Source organism: Puma concolor, chromosome A1 (genome assembly GCF_028749965.1).
Source record: "Puma concolor isolate L17-30 chromosome A1, mPumCon1.1.hap2, whole genome shotgun sequence".
Classification (NCBI taxonomy): domain Eukaryota; kingdom Metazoa; phylum Chordata; class Mammalia; order Carnivora; family Felidae; genus Puma; species Puma concolor.
In genome coordinates, this window is record NC_141667.1 from 116,826,624 (window position 1) to 116,836,476 (window position 9,853).

Here is a 9,853-nt window from a genome sequence, read left to right on the forward strand (position 1 = left end):
GCAACGTGGATGGAACTGGAGAGTGTGATGTTAAGTGAAATAAGCCATACAGAGAAGGACAGATACCATATGGTTTCACTCTTATGTGGATCCTAAGAAACTTAACAGAAACCCATGGGGGAAGGGAAGAAAAAAAAAAAAAAAGAGGTTAGAGTGGGAGAGAGCCAAAACATAAGAGACTGTTAAAAACTGAGAACAAACTGAGGGTTGATGGGGGGTGGGAGGGAGGGGAGGGTGGGTGATGGGTATTGAGGAGGGCACCTTTTGGGATGAGCACTGGGTGTTGTATGGAAACCAATTTGACAATAAATTTCATAAAAAAAAAAACAAACAACAACAACAACAACAACAAAATTCATTAGTAGTTAACCTAGGTAACGACATTTTCTGACCACATGATGTTTGTTGACCCTGTTTCTCATCCCCTGGTTTATGCATACATTGTTCCTGGCTGACGGCTGTCAGATAGTTTCATACCATCATCAATAAATCCTGTAGGTAATATGCAGACTAATGAGCTTGTTCAGACTTATGTCCCCAATCTGCATTAAATCACACCTTTATGAAGAGCCTACTTCCCAGAAACATCAAACATAGAAGATTCTGCAATTATGGAAACTTTTGTTTGTTCAATGTGAAGAATTGTCCAGAGTCCAGGATTTTCAAAAATGAGTAAGTGAAAGCTTATTTTTTTCCACATAAAATCGTATATCAAACCTAATATGCAAAACATTAAAGAAAAATCTGCTCATGTCCAAGCTAGATCTGTGCTCAGAGCCCCACTTCCTCAGTTCTCTCTTTCCTCCATTATTGTGTGGTTGTTGAGATACCTCCTCAGGTTGCAGCTGGGTCTACGGTAAGAAACAAAACAAAGTAATAGAGAAGATATTGGTAAGTTATGAGAGAGACCAAATATGCAAGAAATGAATCCTATCTTCTGTACACTTGATCTTAGCCAAAAGGCTGAGAAGCAATGAATCCTATCTTCTATAGATACGTGGTTCTGATATTTAGTGCCTTTTAAACTCTGTGAAATATACACAATTATGGCTAAAGTCTATATGGCCAATCCCAGAATGCCTGGGAGGCTCAGTCAGTTGAGCGTCTGACTTCCGCTCAGGTCATGATCTTGAGGTTCATGCATTTGAGCCTCAGAGCCGGCTCTTTGCTGACAGCATGGAGCCCGCTTCAGATTCTCTGTCCCCCTCTTTCTGCCCCTCCCCTGCTTGCACTCTCGCTATCAAAAATAAACAAACATGTATTTAAATAAAATAAAATGGCCAATCTCATTATTAACTAAAATCAGATGACAGAGAAAGTTTTCTTTTTAATGCCAAGTTTAATTCAATTTAAACCAGAAAAACAGTATATTCACAGACACTGTTGGACACAATCTGGTTATAAGAATGATACTGAAGTTAATCTATCATGCAGATTTTAGTGATAATGTAAATATAAAGTTTGGTATATTTTATGTATTAAACAAGTGTGTTTGGAGAATACCCTCATTCTACAGTCCAGCTTGGCATGGCAGGTTTCATTCTACCAGGATGAAAGCAAATTGGAAGATCTAGAAGTTTGGAATTAGGGTAGTCCCATCTTTTAGCACAATTTTAATTTTTTAAATTTATTTATGTTTGAGAGAGAGAGAAACAGAACATGACCGGAGGAGGGGCAGGGAGAGAGGGGGACAGAGGATCTGAAGTGGGCTCCACACTGACAGCAGAGAGCCTGACGGACGGCTCAAGCCCACAAACCAGGAGATCATGATTTGAGGGGAAGTAGGACATTTAACCGACTGAACCACCCAGGTGCCCAGCACTACTTTAAAAATGAGTCTAGCAGTGGCTCAGTCAGAAGAGCATGTGACTTTTGATCTTGGGGTTGTGAGTTCTAGCCCCACATTGGGTGTAGAGATTAAATAAATAAACTTAAAAAAAAAAATGAGTCCAAAGACTGTCTACATCAGAATCAAGTTGAGGTGTTAAAAATATACGTTTTTCTACTTTATTTCCAAAGACTCTTATTCACTATCTGGGGAGAAGTCCAAGAATCTGTACTTTTTCAAACTGGCTCCATGTGATTCCAATATGGACTGAGGCAAGAAGCTGGTGATGGGGAGTTCCAGCGAGAGATAATACGAATTCTGATATGCAAATGTGCAGAGCAAGTAAATATAAAGCAGGTAAACTATAAAACAGGTAGGTGACATCCAAGATGTCTCAGAATGGTCCTGTTAGTCCTGGGTTACCCATTCTCAGATCTATTCTTCCAGCTCTTTGTCCTCTCTGCTCAGCATAGTAGGGTGCCTGGTTCTTGCAGGCTGTTTCCTAGCCCCATACAGCCTGTCGTTAAGTGGGGATCAGGCACTGGCATAAATCTGAAGGGCAGAAGAAAGAAAGCAGGGCATTTTCCCTGCTTTTCTGTCTTAACCTTCTCTGGCAGCAATCGTATATTCTTCATGATTTCCACTTCCATCAGGCAGACCCATTGTGGTTCTTGCTCCCATTAGCTGATTCCCACCGATGGGGGCTCTAATCGTATCATTTTCTACCCTTTCTCTCTAGCCTTCAGGTGGTAGTGCCTTCCTTCTGCTGCTGCTAATATCTGGGATACCTGAACATCCCATATTGGCTTCTCAGCTATTTCATCATCCACATAACCAATTCCTTTTATTAGATTATATTTTACATATTCAGAACAGTTTCTTTTTTTAACACTTTTTCAAAATGTTTAAAGTTTATTTAGTGTGTGTGTCTGTGTGTGTGTGTGTGTGTGAGAGAGAGAGAGAGAGAGAGAGAGAGAGAGAGAGAGAGGGAGAGAAAGCAGCAGAGGGGCAGAGAGAGAGGGAGAGAAAGAATCCCAAGCAGGTTTCTCACTGTCAGCGCAGAACCCAATGCGGGGCTTGAACTCACAAACCATGAGATCATGACCTAAGCCAAAACCAAGATTCAGATGCTCAACAGACTGAGCCACCCAGGTGCCCCAAAACAGCTTTTGTTTCCATGAAGGATTCTAACTGCTGCAGGGCTCCAGCCACAGAGCTAGCTAGAGTTCAGAACCAGGTTTCCACTCGCTACTGGAGCAGGTGGGCAAGAATAAGGCAGAAAGGGCCCAGTCATGCTGGTGGGGTCATGGGGTGTATGCCTCAGGATTCTCCAAATTATACCCCATTACACATTACAAATGTGTAATGAAGCTTGGTGCCTCCCCAAAGGCTGCATTCTGTGGTCTTCAACAAGGTCACAAGGGTACAATGTCTTCTGGAAGCCATATGACTGGAGTACCTAGCATACAGTAGGTGCTTGATAGATATTTATTGATTGGATGTGTATAGTGTGCAAGGGAAATTATCTGATCAGAATTAGGGGAAAGAATTTGAAAGAGATTCTTTTCAGCACAATCCAACAAATATTTCTGGTGTGAAAAGGAAATGATAGGTTGTTTTTCTGAAACTATTTTTATTTTTAAGGCCCCAGAACTTTTTGGTGAACTGAATATTTTATAGGGATTAAGTCAGTGTTTTTTAAAACTAGAAAACCATGCCTATGAACTAAGGTTTTATTTTTATCTACCTGGCAATGAATATTAGTCACTATCTTATTTTTGCAAAAAAAAATACATGTTATGAGATAAGGAGTTTCAGATGCTTATTATGTTAGATTTCTACCACAGTTTTGTAGCAAAGTGTTATATTCCTAGGAAAGCAAAAATCTAGTATTACTGGAAGAACAATTAAGACTTAGGAGAAAGTAAAATGTACTGAGATTAATAGGTTAATTTTTCAATGTAGGTTGGTACATTTAATACTTTTATATTAATAAATGAAATGAAGTCCAAATTTCCATGTAATTGGTCTCACTCAATTACCATAACATGTAATTTTTTTTCAAAGTCAAACATCAAAATGTCATAAAACATGAATTAAGTATCTTTGTTGTGGGGTATTGAATTATGGTTGATTTTTCCCCCCTCTGATTCCTTTTTCATTACCCATATATTTCTAAAATGAGTATTCATCCTATTTTAAGTTGAAAAAGAAAACAAAGTTAAAAGAAAATAGAAGACAGCTTTTTGTTTGCTTGTTTGTTTTATTTTGTTAAGAAAGGACAGCAAAAATGCTAACCATAAAGGGAGAAATGGGCAAATTGGTTTGGACTATGTTAAAATTAAAAACTTATGCTCATAAAAAGACAACCCACTGATATATCCATCAAAAAGATTGTTTCCAGGGGCGCCTGGGTGGCTCAATCGGTTGGGCGTCTGACTTGGACTCAGGTCACGATCTCGCGGTGAGTTGGAGCCCCGCATTGGGCTCTATGCTGCCAGATCAGAGCCTGGAGCCTGCTTCGGATTTTGTGTCTCCCTCTCTCTCTTCGCCTCACCCACTCATGCTCTGTCTCTCTCTGTCTCTCAAAAATGAATAAACTTTAAAAAAATTAAAAAAAAAAAGATTGTTTCCAGAATATAGTAAGGCCTCCTAAAAATCTATAAGAAAAAGACAATCAAATAGAAAAATGCACAAAATGTCTGATAAATGTATAAAGAGATGCTCACCTTCATTTGTCATTAGGGAAATGCAAATCTTAACCATAATGAAATACTTCCACACACCTAGCAGAATGTATATAGAGAAAACTATAGACTGTAAAAAAAAAAGTATTGGTGAAGATGTGGAATAATTGAAGTTCTCATACATTGCTGGTAAGAATGGTAAAGATATTTTGATAAAGATATTTTGGAGATAGATATATATATACACACACATATATATGCATATATATATATATATACATATGTATATATATATATATATATATATCCCTTATGACTCAGCAACACCACTTCCAGGTGCAACCCATTGGAAGTGTGTTTACATGTTCACCAAAAGACATAAACAGTAGTGTCTATAGCAGCATAAGTCATGATAGCTCCAAACCTGAAAACTATCCAAGTGCCTATAAATAACAGAAAGGATAAAGAAATTGTGGTATATTTACAGAATGGAAAACTCCACAGCAATAAGAATGAATAATTTATAGCTATATGTACCAAATAGGTGGATTCACAAAAATAATGTTGAGTAAAATAAGTACATGTTTATGATGCCATTGATACTAAGATAGTCTATATTTTTTATTATTTTATTTTTAAAATTTACATCCAAGTTAGTTAGCATATAGTGTAACAATGATTTCAGGAGTAGATTCTTTAATGTGCCTTATCCGTTAAGCCCATCTCCCTCCCACATCCCCTCCAGTAACCCTCTGTCTGTTCTCCATATTTAAGAGTCTCTTATGTTTTGTCCCCTTCCCTGTTTTTATATTATTGTTGCTTCCTTTCCCTTGTGTTCATCTGTTCTGTGTCTTAAAGTCCTCATATGAGTGAAGTCATATGATATTTGTCTTTCTCCAACTGACTAATTTTGCTTAGCATAATACCCTCTAGTTCTATCCAAGTAGTTACAAATGGCAAGATTTCGTTCTTTTTGATTGCCGAGTAATACGCCATTGTATATATATATATATATCATATCTTCTTTATCCATTCATCCATTGATGGAAATTTGGGCGCTTTCCATACTTTGGCTATTGTTGATAATGCTGCTATAAACATTGTGGTGCATGTGCCCTTTTAAAACAGCATACCCATATCCCTTGGATAAATACCTAGTAGTGCGATTGCTGGGTCATAGGGTAGTTCTATTTTTAATTTTTTGAGGAACCTCCATACTGTTTTCCAGAGTGGCTGCACCAGTTTTCATTCCCACCAGCAGTGCAAAAGAGATCCTAAGATAGTCTCTATTGTTGAGAGTACATACTAGGGGTGCCAGTCGGTTAAGTAACTGACTGTCGATTTCGGCCCAGGTCATGATCTCATGGTTCATGAGTTTGAACCCCGCATCAGGATTCATGCTGATGGTGCAGAGCCTGCTTGTGATTCTCTCTCTCTCCCTCTCTCTCTCTGCCCCTTCAGTGCTCTTTCTCTCTCAAAATAAATAAATAAACTTATCCATTGATATTAAGTTGAAATGTATACAAAATTAATTTATGATGCCAGAAGTTAAAACAGCAATTACCCTTGACACGAGTAATGACTGGAGAGGATATGGGGAGGCTTTCTACAGAGTGGTCAATATTTTGTATCTTTTTCTGGGCACAGGTTACAAGGATGTGTTAGTTTATAAAAAATTTATCCACCTGTACTCTGATAATAAGTGCACTTTTATTTATGGAGATTATATTTCATTGCTTCTTCGTCTTTTGGCTAAGTGCATGGAGATTATACTTCAATAAAAGGTAGTTTTTTAAAGTTTATTTTTATTTATTTTTGAGAGAGAGAGCATGAGCAGGGGAGAGGCAGACGGAGAGAATCCCAGGCAGACTCCAAGCCGCAGCTCAGAGGCTGACACAGGGCTCAAACCCATGAACTATGAGATCATGACTTGAGCAGAAATCAAGAGTCAGATGCTCAAATGACTGAGCCACCCAGGTGCTCCTCAATAAAAAGTTTTAAAGGAAATGCTCTAATGGGCCCTCAGAACAACAATTTGCTTATATGGCATACATGCCTATAGCTCTTGTTACTAAATAAGCATAGTATTTTTTCTGTATTTCCCTCTTTAAACAAATCTGTGGTAAGCAGAATGATGCTCCCCCCAAAAATGTCCATGTCCTAATTATCAGAATCTGCAAATATGTTACTTTATATGGCAAGAAGGACTTTGCAGATGTAATTAATTTAAGAATCTTGACAAGGGGGATTATTCTGGGATACCTGGGAACTAAAATCACATGTGTCTTTAAAATTGGAGAACTTCTGGGGCACCTGGGTGGCTTAGGTGGTTAAGCATCCTCTCTTGATCTTGGCTCAGGTCATGATCTCACTGTTCAGTTCGTGGGTTCGAGCCCTGTGTCGGCGGGCTCTGTGCTGATGGCATGAAGCGGATTCTGTCTCTCTCTTTCTCTACCCCCCATCCCTCAAAATAAATACATTAATTAATTTTTAAAAGTTGGAGAATTTCTCTCAATGTGGTCAGAAGGAGATGGGACTATGGGAAAATGGTCAGAGAGATGAACTGTTGCTAGCTTTGAAGAGGGAGGAGGGAAACTTTGAGCCAAGGAATGTGAGCAGCCTTTAGAAGCTGAGGAAGGCAAAGAAATGGGTTCTCCTTTACATCTTCCAGAAGGGAGCACAGCCTGCCAACATCTTGATTTTAGCCCGCTGTGATACATGTTGGATGTGACCCACAGAACTATAAAATAATCAATTTGTTTTGGTTTACACTACTACATTTGTGGTAATTTGTTAAAGCGGCAACAGAGACTAATATACCATCCTCCTGATTGCTGGAAATGCAAAATTTTTAAAAATCTCATGCTTTTATACCTAATGGGCTGCAACTGTCAGCAGCAGCAAAAGAGACCTGGAATGTCAGGAGTTTGGCAAGATTGAGTTACGAACTATATCGAATCAAACAGATATGCAAAGAGTAAAGGGCACAGGGGACTTACCTGTAGTTCAACCCCTTCGGTGTCCTTGGAGCCTCTGTCATGAAGAAAAGTGCTGTTTCTGCAAGGTGCAAAGGCCAGGGCAATGCTTTTACATAAACATGCTCTTGGTATAACAACAAAAATAGCTTCATAAACAGGGAAATCATTCCAATAAACACATGACATGCCAGTGATCTTAAAAACCCGTTCAGGTATCTAAGAACTAGTTACACCTCCCTGACCTCCCTGACCATGGGCCAACAAGATGATCTCTCCATGGTTTCCAACAGCAAGAGAATAATACAAGGAAGCAGAGGACTGGATCAGTTGTGATTAGCAAGCCTGCAAACTAATAACCTGAAAATGTGTCCATGATTGGCAACCCACTCTCTCCACCAACATTCTTTGATAGGGACCTTTGGTGGTCTTTTTCCCCATTGTTTTTTAAGTATCATGTAAATATAGCTTCAATACAAGTTTCCTAAACCCTCCTATACAGAAATTTTGGAACCACCACTGGAACTAATATTTGATACATGACATTGGCACATCCTCAGTAGAAAATAGTTTGGCATTACCTTCTCAATTTGTACGTATGCCTACCTGTATTAGTTTCCGGTGTCTGCTGTGGCAAATCACCACAAACTTGAGGACTTAAAACAATAGTAGTTTATTCCCTCACAGTTCTGGAGACCAGAAGTTTAACATCAGTTTCACTGGACTGAAATCAAGGTGTTGACAAGGTACCTTGCCTTCTCTTCTGTCTGGATTCAAATCTCCTTCTGGCTACCACTTTATAAGGACAGTTGGATTGCAATTAGGGCTCACTAGGATAATTCAGGATAATTTCCCTATCTCAAGATCTTTAACTTAATTACATTTGCTAAAACTCTTTTTCCAAATAAGGTCATAGGTTTGAAGGATTAGGATGCGGACATATCTTTGGGAGGCATTGTCTGCCTACCCCAATACCCTAGCAATTCCACTCCTATAAAGTGCTATGGAGATACTCCTGCCTAAGTGTATTTTGTAATTTTTTAAAGTTTTGTTTGTTTGTTTGTTTCTTTATGTATTCATTTTGAGAGAGAGTGTGAGTGGTGGGGAGGGGAAGAGAAAGAGGGAGAGAGTGAGAATCCCAAGCAGGCTCGCACTCTCAACACAAAGCCCAATGCGGGACTCAAACTCATGAACTGCAAGATCATGACCTGAGCTGAAATCAAGAGTCAGACGCTTAATGGACTGATCCACCCAGGTGCCCCCTAAGGGTATTTTTTGAAATACATTTTAAAGCTCTAAAGGAAACCACCAGATGCCTATTGACAGGTGAATGGATAAGTAGAATAGCATATTCACACAAATGGAAATTTATCCATCAGTGAGAATGATTGATGTAGCAACAGGAAAGAACATGAATACACTAGAAATAATGGTGAGTAAAAAAGCAAACCCTCACTAGTGTACATAGTATGATACTGTTTTTATAAAATTCAAAACATATGGGGCTCTTGGGTGGCTCAGTTGGTTAAGCATCTGACTTTGGCTCAGGCCATGATCTCGCGATTTTTGAGTTCAAGCCCCACGTTGGGCTCTGTGCTGAGAGCTCAGAGCCTGGTGCCCACTTCAGATTCTGTGTCTCCCCCTCTCTCTGCCCCTCCCATGCTCATACTCCCTCTGTCTCTTAATAATAAATAAACATTCGGGGCGCCTGGGTGGCGCAGTCGGTTAAGCGTCCGACTTCAGCCAGGTCACGATCTCGCGGTCCGTGAGTTCGAGCCCCGCGTCAGGCTCTGGGCTGATGGCTCAGAGCCTGGAGCCTGTTTCCGATTCTGTGTCTCCCTCTCTCTCTGCCCCTCCCCTGTTCATGCTCTGTCTCTCTCTGTCGCAAAAATAAATAAACGTTGAAAAAAAAATTAAAAAAAAAAACATTAAAAAATTAAAAAAATCAAATTCAAAACATATAAAACACTGACTAGGGACAAATATGTGGTAAAGCCATGATTTTCTTTTAAATAAAGGCAGTGATAAAGGCAAAATGTAGAATGTGGTCACCTCTGTGTTGGAAGGGTTGGAAAATGGAGCAGGCTGGGGGTATGGGATTGAGAAGGAATAGCCAGGTAACTTCAATATGGGAGATGTTTTAGTTCTTATGTTGCATGGCAATTCCTTAGTGTAATGTCACAAGTGTTGCTTTAAATGTATCACGTATTGCATTTTACAAATCCCCAAGGTAATTAGTGGTATTGTATTGGGCATTTTTTGTAGCTAGGTACAGACTCATGCTTGCTAGGGAAAACAAAGATTGATCACAAGGATTCATATGCATAGGAACTGGAAATCATCTGCGATTTGAAGAAGCCTAA

General features: G+C 39.3%; 1 long non-coding RNA gene across 1 annotated transcript; it reads right to left on the minus strand.

Moving 5' to 3' along the window:
* Positions 1-353: 353 nt before the first annotated feature.
* LOC147584384 (uncharacterized) lies at positions 354-8,977 on the minus strand. The gene is made up of 3 exons (XR_015249118.1): positions 8,097-8,977; positions 7,515-7,572; positions 354-851 (listed from the first exon to the last, which is right to left on the minus strand). It is a non-coding gene; the product is annotated as an uncharacterized LOC147584384 (long non-coding RNA).
* Between the last annotated feature and the right edge of the window lie 876 nt (positions 8,978-9,853).